Source organism: Coregonus clupeaformis, chromosome 12, assembly GCF_020615455.1.
Source record: "Coregonus clupeaformis isolate EN_2021a chromosome 12, ASM2061545v1, whole genome shotgun sequence".
Taxonomy (NCBI): Eukaryota; Metazoa; Chordata; class Actinopteri; order Salmoniformes; family Salmonidae; genus Coregonus; species Coregonus clupeaformis.
The window spans coordinates 22,198,247-22,218,699 of record NC_059203.1 but is presented as its reverse complement, the minus strand read 5'-3'; the positions used below and the strand labels follow the sequence as shown (position 1 = coordinate 22,218,699).

Sequence of the window (20,453 nt, the reverse complement as noted above, 5' to 3'; positions counted from 1 at the left end):
GAATTGTTTTATTGAATACATTTTAGAATAAGGCTATAACGTAACATGTGGAAAAAGGGAGGGTGTCTGAATACTTTCCGAATGCACTGTAAGTCTGGCCATGTGGAGAAGTGCAGCTATAGTGATGGGCAATTTACCGGTTTGGTCAGGGCCAGCATGAGGGATAAAGTTTATCCTGTGTCGGTGAGTGTAGCTATTAAGTTAAGTTTGAGCATCTTAGCGATACAATGCTTTCTATACATTTGTCAACATTCTACAAGGAAAGAACCACTTAATCAATTATATAATCATTAAAAAGATTACCTCGGATACCAGACTTCGATGAGTGATAACTCAGTTCTAGAATGTTGTCATTTATTTTTATTTATTTAACCTTTATTTAACAAAGGCAAGTCAGTTAAGAACAAATTCTTATTTACAATGACGGCCTACACCGGCCAAACCTGGACCAATTGTGCGCCGCCCTATGGGACTCCCAATCACGTCCGGTTGTGATACATCCTGGAATTGAACCAGGGGGTCTGTAGTGACACCTCAAGCCCTGAGATGCAGTGCCTTAGGCCGCTGTGCCACTCAGGAGAATGAATCTAAAAAGCTATTGACATTCAAAATTGACCTTGTTTAGACATACAGCCTGTATTGTAGTTGCATGACAAATCTTCAAATGCACATTATTTATTTATTCGGAGTGGTACATGCATTCAGTCTTGATTTATAGGATCAACTATATGATTGATATGTCAAGTGATAAAATCCCAAGTTATCAATAAAAGTTTATGGAAAAACTGCACTTGTCCTCATGTGACATTACAGTTTATTAAATATTCTACAGCTGTAATGTCATCAATCAAATCAAACTTAATTTATATAGCACGTCTTACAACGAATGCATTTTAGGGTGTTCACAGTCATTGGATGGGGTGTTGTCTGTAAAGTGGGGCACAGAAAACTAAGAGGAGGACATCAAGGCATTCTAAATGACTACAGGGATGGATGTGCAGGAGTCAGGGCTTTGGGTCACGGGGTCTGGGATCCTGGGTGCCTCACTGGATGGTCTGGTGGGCACCACAGCAGTGGTGGAGGTCAAGTGTCCCTATGATACAAGGGACCTTATCATTGAAGAGCGGTGAAGTCAATGGATTTCTATTATCAAGGAGGGAGGGTCTTACATCATCTGTGAAGACCATCCTTACTGGCACCAGGTCCAAGGTCAACGCCACATCACTGGAAGGGACACCTACTTCTTCGTTGTGTGGACCACCAAAGACTCCATCACAATCTCCATCTAGCGTGACGAACTATGGCAGACTCCTCCTGTCAGTACCTGTTTTCAGGGAAGCAAATGGTCCAAAAATATTCCACATAGTTCATACACACACACTAGGCTCCCATAATAGGTTATTTTACATACAAGTTTTGCTTAAAGCAGCCAACTAAAGTAATGTAGTTAACTTTATCATGGGCACATTGGGAATTTATATCTGTGATGTTCTAATTATTTATTACCCCCTGTGTCTTACTTGCTGAAGGCCCCAGCCATCCCTGCCTGTACCTGACGTTGTTGAAAAACGTGAACAATGAATAAAGATCATACACAAACAATAGGCTCCTAGAATAGATTATATTACATTCAAGTTTTGCTCAAAGCAGCCAACTAGAGTAATGTAATGTAACGTAAGTTCAATCACAAAGGCTGGTCTGAGTGCATCTCCTCAGTTTTATTCAGTAGTTAAACACAATTCACATTGCATTTTATCATGGGCACAGTGGGAATTTATATCTGTGATGTTTAAATAATGTCTTACCCCAGAGTGAGAGAGAGATTACATCACTTCCAGAAGATCTCCTTGCTGCGGGTGGCATTGATCATGCACTGCTTCTCGTGGGGTGAGCCTGATGTTCTGCATGTCACGCCTCATGTCTAAAACATGGGGAAAAGGGGACATAAAGGCAAAATGTCGATGCATCTATAAATTGATATGTCAAGTGATAAAATCCCCAGTTATCAATTAAAAGTTCATGGGAAAACTGCACTTGTCCTCGTGAAAATGTCAGTTTATTAAATATTCTATAGCTGTAATGTCATCAATCAAATCAAACTTGATTTACATAGCACATTTCTTACAACAAATGCATTTCAAGGTGTTCAAAGTCATGCATTGAAAGACATGTGGCACTTAACATCCTTCCTCTTGGCAGGTCTCTATAGTTGACCAGGGGATTCTCTCTACCACATGCGAATGCTCCTGTGGAGCTCACAAGTGTAGCCATGCGGCTGGATTGGCTATTTTTGCAGTTCACAATATTGGCTGTATGGATGTGAAATGCAAGTGGAGGAAGCCAGCTGTGCCAAACCAGTGGAGGACCTGTACCCGGCCGAAGACTACAACACTCTATCCTGAGAGCCCACAAAGAAGGATCTTCAGTGTCTAAGGAACCGTCTCCGGGGCAGGTTCAGTGGAATGGCATGTCTCCTTGAACCTGAGCCAGAACAACTGCTACCTTCCCTGTTTGTACCGGATCCTGGCGCTGTCGGTGGAGCAGCAGGAGGCTATATGGCAGGCAACATTTACATTACATTTTAGTCATTTAGCAGACGCTCTTATCCAGAGCGACTTACAGTTAGTGAATGCACACATGTTTTTTTGTTTGTTTAGTTTTTAGTTTTTTTTCATACTGGCCCCCCGTGGGAAACGAACCCACATCCCTGCCGGCCAAACCCTCCCCTACCTTGGACGACGCTGGACCAATTGTGCACCGCCCATGGGTCTCCCGGTCGCGGCCGGCTGCGACAGAGCCTGGACTCAAACCAGGATCTCTAGTGGCACAGCTAGCACTGCGATGCAGTGCCTTAGACCACTGCGCCACTCGGGAGTACAGTTGGACAGCGCAACAACCCCAACTGGCACGCCATGAGGAGAGGGAGGTTGACGGACAGCAATGTTGGAGCAGTGGTTAGGGCCAAGCGTGTTACCCCGTTGCTGCTAAAAAAGAACCTTACCATTGAAGAGGCAGTGAAGTTGAAGGATTTCTATATCCAGGAGGAGGGAGGGTCTTACAGCCTCCGTGAAGACCACCCTTACTGGCACCAGGTCCAAGGGCAGCTCCACATCACTGGACGGGCCACCTGCTTCTTCGTTGTGTGGACCACCAAAGCCTCCATCACCATCCCAATCCAGCGTGATGACCTCTGGCAGATTCATATTGCTGGACGAGAGGAGTTTTTCAAGGACCAAATTCACCCAAAATTGGCACTGCAACAGTGAACATCTGTAAATATCTTGTAAATAGTTTTTGCACAAATCAGTTTTTGTTCTTACCTTGAGGTTTTATTCAGTTTTTGGGGGGGTCACTGGATCAGCGTTCTCGTCGCGCCTCCTGTCAATACCTGTTTTCAGGGAAGCCAATGGTCCAAAAATATTTCACATAGTTTACACACACACACACACACACTATACTCCCAGAATAGGTTATATTACATACAAGTTTTGCTCAAAGCAGCCAACTAAAGTAATGTAGTTAACGTAAATTCAATCACAAAGGCTGGTCTGAGTGCATCCCCTCACAGTTTCATTCAGTAGTACAACACAATTCACATTGTATTTTATCATGAGCACAGTGGGAATTTATATATGTGATGATTAAATTATTTCTTATCCCCTTTGGTGGAACAAGCTCCCTCACGACGCCAGGACAGCGGAGTCACTCACCACCTTCCGGAGACATTTGAAACCCCACCTCTTTAAGGAATACCTGGGATAGGATAAAGTAATCCTTCTACCCCCCACACACACAGCGGAGTCGCTCACCACCTTCCGGAGACATTTGAAACCCCACCTCTTTAAGGAATACCTGGGATAGGATAAAGTAATCCTTCTACCCCCCCCAAAAAAAAATTTGTAAAGTGGTTATCCCACTGGCTATAGGGTGAATGCATCAATTTGTGAGTCGCTCTGGACTAGAGCGTCTGCTAAATGACGTAAATGTGCCCTTGAGCAAGGCACTTAACCCTAATTGCTCCTGTAAGTCGCTCTGGATAAGAGCGTCTGCTAAATGACTAAAATGTAAATGTAAATGTTGTGTGGAGCTTCCTTTTCTGGTAAATGCAGAATAGGAGAGACATCACTTCCAGCAGATCTCCTTGCTGAGGGTGGCGTTGATCATGCACTGCTTCTCATGGGGTTTCCGCATGTCACGCCTCATGTCTAAAACGTGGGGAAAAGGGAACAAGGGGAGAACACTTCAATGAGTCTATAAATTCATCGTTTTACACAATATTGTATCATATTTGATGAGTTACTGACCTGTTTGTCCACATGCTCGATGTGCTGTAGTCTCCACAACTGGACACTCGCGCTCTGATCACACTGCCACAGGATGTCCATGCACCAGATGGTCTGAGGGATGCACTCCTGTTGGACTGGAAAACAAAGAGACAGTTGGTCAGTGGTGGGTCTTTTTCAATGCTGTGTCAACATCTTTATCTGGACAGAAAAATGCATTGTTTATCATAACACAAACCCACCTTGGACAATGTGACAAGTGGTCCCTCAACACCCAATCCTCATGCCTCATTGTTTGTTCTTGTTTCCCAAACAACAGCTACTTCTCTGATGAGTGGGTCTTGGAGGTTTACAAGTGCACAGCAAGTCTGCACCAGCACATTACTACACTGCTCGAAAAAATAAAGGGAAGACTAAAATAACACATCCTAGATCTGAATGATTGAAATAATCTTATTAAATACTTTCTTTACATAGTTGAATGTGCTGACAACAAAATCACACAAAAATTATCAATGGAAATCAAATGTATCAACCCATGGAGGTCTGGATTTGGAGTCACCCTCAAAATTAAAGTGGAAAACCACAATACAGGCTGATCCAACTTTGATGTAATGTCCTTAAAACAAGTCAAAATGAGGCTCAGTAGTGTGTGTGGCCTACACGTGCCTGTATGACCTCCCTACAACGCCTGGGCATGCTCCTGATGAGGTGGCGGATGGTCTCCTGAGGGATCTCCTCCCAGACCTGGACTAAAGCATCCGCCAACTCCTGGACAGTCTGTGGTGCAACGTGGCGTTGGTGGATGGAGCGAGACATGATGTCCCAGATGTGCTCAATTGGATTCAGGTCTGGGGAACGGGCGGGCCAGTCCATAGCATCAATGCCTTCCACTTGCAGGAACTGCTGACACACTCCAGCCACATGAGGTCTAGCATTGTCTTGCATTAGGAGGAACCCAGGGCCAACCGCACCAGCATATGGTCTCACAAGGGGTCTGAGGATCTCATCTCGGTACCTAATGGCAGTCAGGCTACCTCTGGCGAGCACATGGAGGGCTGTGCGGCCCCCCAAAGAAATGCCACCCCACACCATGACTGACCCACCACCAAACCGGTCATGCTGGAGGATGTTGCAGGCAGCAGAACATTCTCCACGGCGTCTCCAGACTGTCACGTCTGTCACGTGCTCAGTGTGAACCTGCTTTCATCTGTGAAGAGCACAGGGCGCCAGTGGCGAATTTGCCAATCTTGGTGTTCTCTGGCAAATGCCAAAAGTCCGGCACGGTGTTGGGCTGTAAGCACAACCCCCACCTGTGGACGTCGGGCCCTCATGGAGTCTGTTTCTGACCGTTTGAGCAGACACATGCACATTTGTGGCCTGCTGGAGGTCATTTTGCAGGGCTCTGGCAGTGCTCCCCCTGCTCCTCCTTGCACAAAGGCGGAGGTAGCAGTCCTGCTGCTGGGTTGTTGCCCTCCTACGGCCTCCTCCACGTCTCCTGATGTACTGGCCTGTCTCCTGGTAGCGCCTCCATGCTCTGGACACTACGCTGACAGACACAGCAAACCTTGCCACAGCTCGCATTGATAATAATAATAACAAGCCATTTAGCAGACGCTTTTATCCAAAGCGACTTACAGTCATGCGTGCATACATTTTTGTGTATGGGTGGTCCCGGGGATCGAACCCACTACCTTGGCGTTACAAGTGCCGTGCTCTACCAGCTGAGCTACAGAGGACCACATTGATGTGCCATCCTGGATGAGCTGCACTACCTGAGCCACTTGTGTGGGTTGTAGACTCCGTCTCATGCTACCACTAGAGTGAAAGCACCGCCAGCATTCAAAAGTGACCAAAACGTCAGCCAGGAAGCATAGGAACTGAGAAGTGGGCTGTGGTCACCACCTGCAAAACCAGTCCTTTATTGGGGGTGTCTTGCTAATTGCCTATAATTTCCACCTGTTGTCTGCCATTTGCACAACAGCATGTGAAATGTATTGTCAATCAGTGTTGCTTCCTAAGTGGAAAGTTTGATTTCACAGAAGTGTGATTGACTTGGAGTTACATTGTGTTGTTTAAGTGTTCCCTTTATTTTTTTGAGCAGTGTATAACATTTGTCATTTAGCAGACGCTCTTATCCAGAGCGACTTACAGTTAGTGAGTGCATACATTTTTTTCTTCCATACATAACACAGATAAGATGGGATGAATCTCAGGATTTTTAAATATTATAGTCGAGCATTTGTCCTCTCAACATGGATCCTGTTTCTCGCTAGGTCTTTTGTGAGATGTATCTCACTCTCTGTGAACCTTCTGTGGTTCAGGAATGGAGGAATGTTCACAGTGAATCCTGCAGGCATCAAGCTGCAGACCTGAGTGTTATCGTTGGGTTGACACGCAGCGATATAACATAAGAATTTTGGGCACTGGCCAGCAGACCACGATGTCTACATTCAGGTCCTAAATCTGTGGCATGCAATGTTTGTAAAGGCAACATTTCACTGCTGTCTCAGGCTAGTTTGGCACATTGTCTGCTAGCCCAGTCTGAAAAGTACTAGACTCAGCTTAATTTCCATCCATGCTGACATGTATAACGGACTTCACAGGTTATTTGATTAGTCATGTACAACAGATGCACTTATGGAACAAAACTGTGTGTTTTGTATGGGAAAACTTTGAGCCCACAAGTCCTTTGTGAGCTAGCTAGCCAACTTTAGCTAATTGTAGCTAACTAGCCAACCAAGGTGCCTAACCAGCTAGCCCACCAGGTGATATTTAGCTAGCTAGTTAACATTAGCTTACCGTTCGTGTAGTCAGACATTTGTAAGTGGTGACATGCTAGCTAACCAACTATCCTTGCCATGGTGCCGGCCTAATATTAGCTAGCAAGTCTGACTACACAAATGGTGAGTTAACGTTAACTAGCTAGCTAAATATCCCTTCCCTGTGTGGGGATCTATTTTCTTATAACTAGATGTGATGCCTAGCTTAGAAAGAATACATTAATGATTAAACATAATAGGTTTGTGCTGTACTGATATAGACTGTTTAACATAAGCTGTGATTCATGTGAGGAGCTGTTAGGGAGTAGGGGGAGATAAGAACTTGTGTCTCACATACACGAACACTGCCTCTTTGTTAAACCGCGCTCAAGGACGTGTACTACAGAAAGTGCCGACTCTCTGGACAAGTTGTGATGATAACAACTTATGCCTGGCAACAGTGTGCAACAGTGAAGCGCCAAGGGGCTGGGACCAGCCTGTGCGCCAACGATAGGCTGAGTAAGTCTAAACCACACTCAGCCTCTACTCTGATAGTTCCCGCTCTTTGCTGGCCTATCTCTGTCAGAGTATTTAGGGAAGAACTTAGAACAATGGATCAGTTCTCTGTCTGCCCTGCGTGGTATTTCAGTGGACCCGTATATACGAATATCATATTTACCATTGAAGGTTTTGCATTAATTAAAATACTAGTCTATTTTAGAAGACGTGTATTGACCTCTTTTGTTCCAATACCAGATTTGAATTGACGCAACTTAACACCTGGTGGGATAACGTTACCTAGCATGTCACCACGTGGAAAAGTAACAGACTAGCTGACTAAAGACTTGTCAATAAAAAGGTCACAGTCATTATGTTAGCCTACACTGGGTTTCTTTTTACTTTTAAGAAAGGTAACGTGTGTTGTACATGTAACTACAGTCGGTGGGTGTCTAGCTATACTGAACAAAGATAAAACGCAACATGCAACAATTTCAACGATTTAACAGAGTTAAATTCATTAGGTCCTAATCCAGGGGTACCCAACCAGTTGATCGTGATCTACTGGTCGATCGCAGAGTGCTTGCCAGTTGATCGTGAGATGATTATATGTCAGGAGGTCAGTGTGATGTGGTAGGACGAAGTCAGGCGCAGGACACAGAGCTAATCGAAAAACGTACTTTACTCGTAGGTAATGTAAATAACAACCTCCACGCAGGGAGGAAACAAACCCGCTCACCAGACGACAACCAAACATGAACAAACACGCACAAAACACAGTGGGAGCCAGAGGGTTGAATAGGGAAGAAATCAATACATAATGGGAACCAGGTGTGAACAATAAAGACAAAACAAGTAGAACACAGAAACATAGATCGGTAGCAGCTAGTACTCCGGCGACGACGAACGCCGAAGCCTGCCCGAGCAAGGAGGAGGAGCAGCCTCGGCTGAATCCGTGACATTATACATCTACAAAAATTCAGCCACATAAATCAATGCCTATAATCTTTCGGTTTTAACGTTCGACAGTCTTCCATTCACAGCAACGTCTGAAAAGTCACGAGATTTACATAAAATATGACCCGTCCCTGCCCACTTATTGAAGTATGCCTAGTGAGTGCGGTCAGATGCCGCCCACCAACTCCAAGTCGAGGTCACGGTGATGCCAGGCAGGTAGCTAGCTAGCTAACTTTGTAGCCAGATTCGTTCTTAAGTTGTGTGGTCGACAGCAGCAATAATGAGCGAAGGGAAGGATCCAAAAAAAACAGAAAACATATCATTTCCACAAGGAATGGGAGGAGGATTATTTTTTCATCATGTCAAACTCAAAATGTGTGTGCCACATCTGCCATAATAGCATCGCTATCCCAAAGAAAGGTAACATAGAACGACATTTTAAAACCACACACAAAACCCAGGAAAGAGATTTGACTGAATTACGAAGAAGGTACAAGAACTATTTAAAAAAATCAACTGGCAGCGCAGCAGTCAATTTTCCCAAGGCCTATGACCAAAGGGAAGGCGGCAACCATAGCATCTTATCGTGTGAGTCGCGTTCTTGCTAAGCATAAAAAGTAATTCAAAGATGGGGAGATGATCAAGGAAGCATTTATTGAGGCTGCAGACTCGCTGTTTGGGGATTTTAAGAATAAGACTGAAATTATGGCTGCCATCAATGACATTCAGTTGCAAGAAGATGTGAGGGAATAGCGGAGAACCTTGAGGATCAACTGAAGGATATTGACAACTGCGAGTGTTCCCTCCAGTTTGACGAGTCCACAGATATGGTAGATGTGGCAGTTATGCATTTTCATCAGAATGGTATTTGACAACATGAGTACAAAGGAGGAACTACTCGCCATTTTGCCACTGAAAGGACATACAAGTGGCGAAGATATTTTTCAAGCTTTTATGGAGTTTGCTAACAAATTCCAACTGCCCTTTTGTAAGCTTGTCTCCATTACTACCGATGGGGAACCCACTATGGTAGTCCACATTAGTGGGTTTGTTGCATTGTGCAAACGAGATGATTATTTCCCAGACTTTTAGTTATCACTGTGTAATTCATCAGCAAGCTTTGTGCGGGAAGATGTTAAACATGAAAGAGGTGATGGATGTTGCGATGAAGATTGTGTGTTCTATTCAAGCAAGAAGCCTACAGCGGAGGCTATTTCACGCTCACTTAGAAGAGACTGAAGCGGAGCAGACAGACCTGCTGCTGCACACGGATGTGCGGTGGCTGAGCCGAGGTACATTTTATGGGCGATTCAGTGAGTTGTTGCCTGAAATCAAGGAGTTTCTCAAGGTCTCCAAACATGCAGAATATGCACACAGTGGCTCCTGGATTTAGCTTTTCTCACTGACCTAACTTACATGCTTAATGAATTGAATGTAGAGCTGCAAAGAAAAGGCAAACATGTAATCGACATGATCAGCTCTGTGAACACTTAAATGCAAACTACAACTGCTCACAAGAAAGCTGCAATGTAAGGACCTGCACTTCTTTCAACACATGCGTTCAGAACTTGGAACGTCAGGGCAAGGATACAGCACAGCTTGACAGTGTACGTTACGTGGAGCAAGTCCAGAGCATCTTATCGGAGTTTGACAGTCGTTTCCCTGACTTTGCATCACTTGAGCCTATTGCCACATATGTGTTTTCCGTTTGGCACAGACATAAATGTGGAAGTCATTGCCTCCAAAATGGGATCACTTTTTCAGTTGGACACAACAATAGCAGAAACTGAAATTCTCCCCCTTCAAAATGACATTCAGCTGAAATCCAGGGCAACCACTGAGATGAAGGAAGAGTTCTGGGAGCTACTGCTAGAGGAGAAGTATCCCAACATAAGATGATGTGCTCTCAACTTATCAGCCCTTTTTGGATCAACCTACCTCTGTGAGTCTGCGTTCTCACATGAAGATCATAAAGTCCAAGTACAGATCTACTATGACTGATGACCACCTTGTGGCCTGCATGAGACTTGCAACAAGCTGCTACAGCCCTGACTATGAAAAACGACTTGCCTCCACCCAATGCCAAAAGTCACACTAAGGTAGGAAATGAAATGAGTTGCACTTATGTGGAAAACATGTTATTGGTCCACATTATATTTGGGTATCAAATAGGTATCATAGCAGCAGGTCCATACTCAGTGGTGTGTTGCGTTTCATATATTTTGTTGGTTGGTTTAGATTTAGAGACTGGTAGATCTCATCAGTCTGGCAAATTAAAAAGTAGATCTCACATCAAAGAATGTTGGGCACACCTGCCCTAATCTATGGATTTCACATGACTGGGCAGGGGCGCAGCCATGGGTGGGCATAGGCCCACCCACTTGGGAGCCAGGTCCAGCCAATCAGAATGAGTTTTTCCCCACAAAAGGGCTTTATTACAGACAGAAATACTCCTCAGTTTCATCAGCTGTCTGGGTGCCTGGTCTCAGACAATCCCGCAGGTGTGGGCTGGCGTGGTTACATGGTCTGCAGTTGTGAGGCCGGTTGGATGTACTGCCAAATTCTCAAAAACTATGTTGGAGGCATTAAATTCTCTAGCAACAGCTCTGGTGGACATTCCTGCAGCCAGCATGCCAATTGCACACTCCCTCAAATCTTGAGACATCTGTGGCATTGTGTTGTGTGACAAAACTACTCATTTTAGAGTTGCCTTTTATTGTGCACCTGTGTAATGATTATGCTGTTTAATCAGCTTATTGATATGCCACACTTGTCAGGTGGATGGATTATATTGGAGAAATACTCACTAACAGGGATGTAAACAAATGAGTGCAAAAAAATGAGAGAAATAAGCTTTTTGTGCATATAGAAAATGTCTAGGATATTTTATTTCAGCTCATGAAACATGGGATCAACACTTTACATGTTGCGTTTATATTTTTGTTCAGTATAAAAGGCAATTTCCACATCCATTGTTCATTTGTACACTGGTCTTAAATCAGACGTAATTATTTTGTAATGATATTTCAACACCACTCATACATGGAACAATAATTTGCTCTTATTCAACGTTATGACTCCAAAGCGTTCTATGTGCACTATTACGCACAACAAAAATGACAGAGACATAGGACACAGACACACATAACTCCGACATAACCAGGGAAATATGAACAAAGGAAACCATACATTGAATTAAATGAACAGAACTTCTACCTCATGAGTCTTGCGAACATTTATGTGCACTATAAACATCGCGCCCACGCAGAGCAGGGTAAGAAATGTTTGGCTAAATTAAAATGTATTGTAGGCCTATCAAACATGAAACAGAAATGTCTACCTGTTGCAATAGGTACGGAGATGGAATGATGAAACGCTAGCAATTATTTTAGTATGAAATGGAATATAGATTTACAACATAGCATTTAGCAAAAGAAAACATTTCAACAAGAGAAAAAAGGCGCTCTCCACTGGTGGGAGTTTGGAGAGCGTCTTCACACAGTAGGCTAACGATTCATTTTAACACATTCCAAATGCAAGCTTCATAAATAAATTATACATTTCTAGTCATTATTACATACCTAAAGACCTTTAAGGCCTATGCGAGTAATTGTTGCCCCATTGCTGGTGAGCTTGCAAAGTAAACAGTTAATATTATTGATCACCGAACATTTTTTGGAGCTGCATATTTATTTATTATGGCAATCCTTTCCCCCTACAATTTGAAGTTTGAGCTTTACCCGATCCCATAGCTGTACAGCAAATCAGAAATGTGTTCGCTAGCTCACCCGACCTGTGTTGATTGATAGTTTGCTGGTCCATTCAGAGTGCCGAGTGTGCGCTTCACTAACCAATCTGTTGCAAATGTTGTTGTTTTTTAACAATGGCGATGCTGCGGCTGCAGTACAGTTATCCACGTAGACACATCTGGCCAGATAATTTGAAATCATCAGTTTCAAGTCAAAACCGAGTCTTGAGGCTCCAAATCCAAGTCAAATTATTTTATATCAAGTCGAGTCTCAAATCATCAAATTTGTGACTCGAGTCCACAACTCTGATAATCGTTATTGTGTGCATGTAACCGTGTGCAATGTTTGGTTTGTTAAATGTGATATCAACTCCGGCATGTAGGTAGCCTGGCGGGTAGCAACTCATCCCTGAGTTGACAAGGTACAAATCTGTAATTCTGCCAGGCGCCCAAGACGTGGATTACAATAAAGGCAACCCACTCTCTTTCAAAGGGATTGGGTTAAATGCGGAAGACACATTTCAGTTGTACAACTGACTAGGTATCCCCCTAATGTTTTTTTTTTTGTATATAGTTCACTCAAGTTCTCTACTTGAGTCGTCTTTCTCCCTCTCCTCCTGCATGCCGCTTCCCACACCTAGCCCCGCCCCCTGTCACTCAAGGAGAGAGCAGTTGCTCGACCACGGAGTCATGAACAGTTTGCTATTACAGCGGATGAAGGAGCCTTGAGATGTGGAAGTGAACAGCAAGGAAGAAGGAAAGTGTAGAGGGAAGCGGTGTGGTGAGGAAGATTGGCATCAAGTACTCGGGTACATCAGAAATTGAACCTGATGAGAGGATGAATTACATTTTTTATTTTTTTTACCAATTACCTTGGTTGGGCGATATTACGATATAATCGGAAATCAACGATGTTTGACAACCATCGTCGATGGTGACGACATAGTGATGTGACACGATATTAATTTCTTATAGACTATAGTTTAGCCCATTTGAACATGACTGGCACCGCCGGAGTCCGGGCAGCGCACAGCCGAGCATCATGCCTAATTAACTACCTATCCGCCATAACATATTTCAAATCAAATCAAATCAAATTTTATTGGTCACATGCGCCGAATACAACAGGTGCAGACATTACAGTGAAATGCTTACTTACAGCCCTTAACCAACAGTGCATTTATTTTAAACAAAAAAGTAAGAATAAAACAACAACAAAAAAGTGTTGAGAAAAAAAAGAGCAGAAGTAAAATAAAGTGACAGTAGGGAGGCTATATATACAATAGAATAAAGTGACAGTAGGGAGGCTATATATACACAGGGGGGTACCGTTGCATAGTCAATGTGCGGGGGGCACCGGCTAGTTGAGGTAGTTGAGGTAATATGTACATGTGGGTAGAGTTAAAGTGACTATGCATAAATACTTAACAGAGTAGCAGCAGCGTAAAAAGGATGGGGTGGGGGGCAGTGCAAATAGTCCGGGTAGCCATGATTAGCTGTTCAGGAGTCTTATGGCTTGGGGGTAGAAGCTGTTGAGAAGTCTTTTGGACCTAGACTTGGCACTCCGGTACCGCTTGCCGTGCGGTAGCAGAGAGAACAGTCTATGACTAGGGTGGCTGGAGTCTTTGACAATTTTGAGGGCCTTCCTCTGACACCGCCTGGTATAGAGGTCCTGGATGGCAGGGAGCTTTGCCCCAGTGATGTACTGGGCCGTACGCACTACCCTCTGTAGTGCCTTGCGGTCAGAGGCCAAGCAGTTGCCATACCAGGCGGTGATGCAACCAGTCAGGATGCTCTCGATGGTGCAGCTGTAGAATTTTTTGAGGATCTGAGGACCCATGCCAAATCTTTTTAGTCTCCTGAGGGGGAATAGGCTTTGTCGTGCCCTCTTCACGACTGTCATGGTGTGTTTGGACCATGATAGTTCGTTGGTGATGTGGACACCAAGGAACTTGAAGCTCTCAACCTGTTCCACTACAGCCCCGTCGATGAGAATGGGTTGTTTCAATAAATATGTGGTAGGTAGGTAGACTTAGCCTAGTATGAACATAATGCAAGAGTAAAAATGTAGATTGTAGACAAAGTGGAGAGCGCCAAAATGGGCGGCAGGTAGCTTAGTGGTTAAGAGCGTTGTGCCAGTAACCGAAAGGTCCCTGGTTCTAATCCTCGAGCCGACTAGGTGAAAAATCTGTTGATGTGCCCTTGAGCAAGGCACTTAACCCTAATTGCTCTGGATAAGAGTGTCTGCTAAAATATAAAAAAAATATATAAAAAAAGAACAATTAGGCTATGGGACAATGCTCATTATTAGCCTATTATAGGCTTTTATAGTTATAGGCCTAGGCTATGTTATTAGGCCTATATTGTTATTAGGCTATTAGCCTATATTAGACATGTTCTTTTTTATATTATTATTATTATTATTATTATGCTACTATTATTAAGCCTATTATTATTGTTCATTATATAGTTATACCATAAACAGGGAGTGTTGTGCGAGTCCGAGCTTCTCTTCTCAGCCAGCTTTTGGGGAACGCACCATTGATAGCTCGACAGACACCAAATGCTCTGTCTGTGTTGGCCTTTTCCCGCTGAAGAGAATTGTTGATGGCAACATTGAGATAATGCCTGAAACAGTTCAGCCACAGAGAACAATAAGACAGATATTTCACCGGATGTGTAAGTGTGAAGCATCTGGTTGGCGTTTCCACTCTCTACCAAATATGGTGATGAGAGGAAGCCCAGTGGCCGGCAGTGGGAGAAGATGGAGTGAGATCGATTTGGCCGACATACACGTTCTCATTGATAAAACATGAAACAAGTTATTTTTTTCATTTCTCTTCACCAATTTGGACTATTTTGTGTATGTCCATTACATGAAATCCAAATAAAAATCAATTTAAATTACAGGTTGTAATGCAACAAAATAGGAAAAACGCCAAGGGGGATGAATCCTTTTGCAAGGCACTGTAGCTATCTAATACAGCCTAGTACATGTGCTGGTGTAGGCCTAGATAAGCATGTTTGTGGTATCCTCTTAATCAGAGAGGAATAGGTGAAGCATGAATATGTTAGCTTGGTACATGAGGTAAGAAAGCATGTAATGTAACATCTAACACTGACCAACACTTTGGTTCCTACCCTGGCTTATTCATTCGTTGTCATGCTAAACAACAATGTATTCAAGGCACTGCTCACTATATTCCAACTACAGAATTTGAATAATCATTCTATTTCCATGATTTCAACAGTTTTTTGCCCATACTGTGCAGCCATGTGTGGCACAGGGTAGAAATTATAACAAAAGTGCAGGAAATGCAATCCTTGAAGTTGGATTGAATGGTATAAAACAGGGTCTCCAACCTTTTCTAGCATGAGCACTACTTTTAAATTATTATGTTGCGCCCTACTCATATATTTTTTCCTAGCTTTCAAAAAGGCACCCTTTGTATTTTCCAAAATGCAGTTCTCGGTTTTACACTCAAAATTACAATTATTCATAGAGAAAATGAAATTGGATGTTCTGAGCCCATGTCAATGCTTAAATCACATCAGAAGACACATTTTTTGTGTAATACCCCTTTAATTGTGCATTTTGGGAGAGAGGAATGTGGTTTGCTGCTGTATATGTCATTTTAAAAAATGCCTACCCGATTATACAAATAATCATGATACAATTCTGCCAGGTAAGCCTACTTTGCAGTTAACATTTAATTAAGAAGGTTTTGGGTAAGGTCTTTCTGTCTACCCAGAACACAGTTATCATTATCGAAATGAATGGTAGACTAACATAACACCATATCTACCATACACAAAACGCACAACACAGACATACAGTACAGGGGCAATATTGGCAGATATTGCGTTACGTTTGGCTTTTTAAGCCAATTGTGGCTAACTAGGTGTGGGATAATGTCAATGTGGATTTGTTTGGATAGTAGCCGGAGCTTGAGGTGTCTGATACATTGTGAGATTTGTTTATGACAGTTTGCGATGGAACACGTGAAAAATACATGCACTTTCAGAATTGATTGGCGAGCTACACATAGGTGGGCTGCGAGCTACTGGTAGCTGGGGATCGACCTGTTGGAGACCCCTGGTATAAAACAATCAGAATGGAGGAAGCCCCATTGAAATCACTTTTAATGTATGTGTTGCCACCCTAGGTTAATTAACTACTCAATATTTAGAACTTTTATTATTCAAAAACATGAAATACAGTCAAATACTGTGTTACCGTCAAACATTTGAAAAAGATTGTGATATAATATTTTGGCCTTATCGTCCAGCTCTAAGTTGTAGTCGAGAGAGAGTCGACTACAATGACTGTGAAAGCAGAAGTCGGAGTCACCACTAGCACGCACATCTCGGCACCAAAAAGCGCTGTAGCAGGATAGCTAACGCTAAATTTGGGACCTTGGCTGCGGTCTAATCACATAATGTTTACCCCCTCAGCCCTCGCACTAGCCACTTTCCCTCGGGGAAATACCTGCCGAAACCGGTTGCAGTTTGATTGCCATCTTAAGTGGCGGTCCAATTCACTATAGTTGGTCCAAAAATTACCAAACTACAGTATAAAGCTAGCTAGCCAGATAGGGGTAAACAGCTACACTCTAATACTTTTTTGTAATCTCAACAGTATAACACTGTAGAATGCACAGTAAAATACTGTACATGTGTTTTACAGCATTTATGCTGTAGATAGCACTGCATTATGGGTAAAATGCTGAAAAACCCTGTTATTAACTGTAATAGAGAGAAATAGTAATAGCGTCTTTTTGTAGGTACTAACTCCACCATGGTTCGGTGGACAAAGCCTATGGAGAAAATAAAGGCGTTTTTGTATAAACACAGAAACATAAGGCTTAGGAGATCTTATACGTTTTGTTCTATGAGATAATCTTCATCAGCTAAATTAACTTTTTGTGAATTTTGAAGAATGAATGTAATTACAAAAACACAAAGCACATAAAGGCTTCATAATTCATAAAGGTCACATTAACTGACTGCTATTATCTCATAGAACAAAACGTATAAGATCTCCTAGGCCTGTGTTAACCTCTGACCTTATTCTTTCGCCATTAATTTTTCCCATAGGGATGGCTAAACGGATCAGAGGTAACTCATTTCTGGTTTTAGGACTACAAGCTGGCAAGCTCCACTGTAATTGGAAGCCTCCTGTAAAAATTACTGTAATATACTGTATTTCTTTACAGTAATAGCTTATGCCTACTGTAGATTCAAATGATCCGTTTCAGGCACCAACCTCATGCTGTCGGGTGAGACACATGAAGCTCAGACTATTTTAGTAAATATCTTCTTGAAGCGGCTGTGAAGTGGAAGAATATTTTCAGCAGCTGCTGGGTAGGTGGACCATTAAACTTCTCACAAGCTGCTAAAGCCAATTCGAATGACCAGTGCACTTTAGCGAATGACCAGTGCACCGGTGTTGTAGGCTACGCATTGCCACAGTCAAAGTCCTGGACTATCGGACCACCATTTTATTACATTTGCAATCGCAACAAATAATCTGTTTAGACCCCAACCAAGGATTATCAAAAGCCGCGCTATAAATTATCGGACAAACCAAAGATGCCCTTCCAGACTCTCCACCTACCCAAGGACATCGGAGTACAACAATCAGTTAACCACCTAACCTAGGATCTAAATGTAACCTTGCATAATACCCTAGATGCAGTCGTTCCTCTAAAAACAAAAAACATTTGTCACAAGAAATGAGCTCCCTGGTATATAGAAAATACCCGAGCCCTGAAGCAAGCTTCCAGAAAATTGGAACGGAAATGGCGCTCCACCAAACTGGAAGTCTTCCGACTAGCTTGGAAAGACAGCACCGTGCAATATGGAAGAACCCTCACTGCTGCTCGATCAGCCTACTTTTCCAACCTGATTGAGGAGAATAAAAACAATCCAACATTTATTTTTGATACTAAAATGCAGCATTCACCAAGAGAGGATGGCCTTCACTTCAGCAGTGATGAATTCATAAACTAAAGATCATGATCATTAGAAAGCAAATTACAGACTCTTTGAATCTGTATATTTCTCCAAAACGCAGTTGTCTTGAGACTGCACAGAACTGCCAGGACCTAGGATCAATGGAGACACTCAAGTTTTTTATCCTGTATCTCTCGACACATACACAGAAGTAGTCATGTCCTCTAAACCTTCCACCTGTCTACTGGATCCTATTCCAACTAAACTACTGAAAGAGCTACTTCCTGTGCTTGGCCCTCCTATGTTGAACATAATAAACGTCTCCCTATCCTCCGGATGTGTACCAAACTCACTAAAAGTGGCAGTAATAAAGCCTCTCCTGAAAAAGGCAAACCTTGACCCGAAAAATGTTATTGGCCTATTTCTAAAATCTCCCATTGCGCTACACATTTTTAGAAAAAAACTCACTGCCTTCCTGAAGACAAATAATGCATACGAAACACTCCTGTCTGGTTTTAGACCCCAACATAGTACTGAGACTGCACTGGTGAAGGTGGTAAATTACCTTTTAATGGCGTCAGACCAAGGCTCTGCATCTGTTCTTGTGCTCCTAGACCTTAGTGCCTCTTTTGACACCATCGATAACCACATTCTTTTGGAGAGATCTTATCTGTCGGAAAGATATCAGTTCGTCTCTGTGGATGGTTTGTCCTCAGACAAATCAATTGTAAGTTTCAGTGTTCCTCAAGGTTCCGTATTAGGACCACTATTGTTTTCACTATATATTCTACCTCTTCGTGATGTCTTTCGGAAAAACAATGTCAACTTTCATATGCAGTCGACACACAGCTGTACATTTCGATGAAACATGGTGAAGCTCCAAAACTGCCTACTCTGGAAGCCTGTGTTTCAGACATAAGGAAGTGGATGGCGGAAATGTTTTACTTTTAAACTCGGGACAAAACAGAGATGCTAGTTCTAGGTCCCAAGAAACAAAGAGATCTGCTGATTGATCTGACAATTAATCTTGATAGTTGTACAGTCGTCTCAAATAAAACTGTGAAGGACCTCGGCGTTACTCTGGACCCTGATCTCTCTTTTGACAAACATCAAGAATATTTCAAGGGCAGCTTTTTTCCATTTTCGTAACATTGCAAAAATCAGAAACGTTTTGTCCAAAATGCGGAAAAGCGAATCCATGCTTTTGTCACTTCTAGATTAGACTACTGCAATGCTCTACTCTCCGGCTACCCGGATAAAGCACTAAATAAACTTCAGTTAGTGCTAACATGGTTGCTAGTTATCTTGACTAGAACCAAAACATTTTATCATATTACTCCAGTGCTAGCCTCTCTACACTGGCTTCCTGTTAAGGCTAGGGCTGATTTCAAGGTTTTACTGCTAACCTACAAAGCCTTACATGGACGTACTCCTACCTATCTCTCTGATTTGGTCCAGCCGTACATACCTACACATACGCTACAGTCACAAGACGCAGGCCTCCTTATTGTCCCTAGAATTTCTAAGCAAATAGCTGGAGGCAGGGCTTTCTCCTATAGAACTCACATTTTATGGAATGGTCTGTCTATCCATGTGAGAGACGCAGACTCGGTCTCGACCTTTAAGTCTTTACTGAAGACTCATCTCTTCAGTAGGTCCTATGATTAAGTGTAGTCTGGCCCAGGGGTGTGAAGGTGAACGGCAAGGCACTGGAGTGACAAACCCCCCTTGCTGTCTCTGCCTGGCCGGCTCCCCTCTCTCCACTGGGATTCTGTCTCGACCTCTGAATGCTTGGCTATGAAAAGCTAACTGACATTTACTCCTGAGGTGCTGACCTGCTGTACCCTCTACAATGTTAGATTAATTTGGATTTTAAGAATAATGACTAAAGGATTTCACCCCAAACAAGGTATAAATGTTAGAATGATCATGTAGTGTCAACCCACTAACAGAGGGGGCGGTACTAAACATTCAAGGGGGAAGGCGGAAACTGTTTAGAAAAGTCACCTAAAGGTGGGAGGAGTCAAGTCCAGGAGGTATAAAATCGTCTGTTTGTGTCTTTGGCGGAAGAGCTCTCCATGAATAAATATACAGATAATCCTTGTTGGTTGTGGACCTTGAATCATTGATGATTAAAACCAGAGCCTTACAACCTCTGGTAATGATTCAAGCTTAGGGTGAATTAGAGATAGAAATTCACATGACAGATTGGTCCTTCTGAGCGGAGCTTAAATACATCTTTATCGTTCT

General features: G+C 42.9%; 1 long non-coding RNA gene across 2 annotated transcripts; it reads right to left on the bottom strand.

The window, feature by feature from the left end:
• Positions 1-641: 641 nt before the first annotated feature.
• Positions 642-3,206, bottom strand: LOC121578619. 2 transcript variants are annotated; one of them, XR_006661618.1, is made up of 4 exons: positions 3,002-3,206; positions 1,806-1,921; positions 1,170-1,324; positions 642-1,093 (listed from the first exon to the last, which is right to left on the bottom strand). It is a non-coding gene; the product is annotated as an uncharacterized LOC121578619 (long non-coding RNA). The 2 variants fall into 2 exon arrangements; XR_006002795.2 differs by having other exon boundaries at positions 642-1,324.
• Between the last annotated feature and the right edge of the window lie 17,247 nt (positions 3,207-20,453).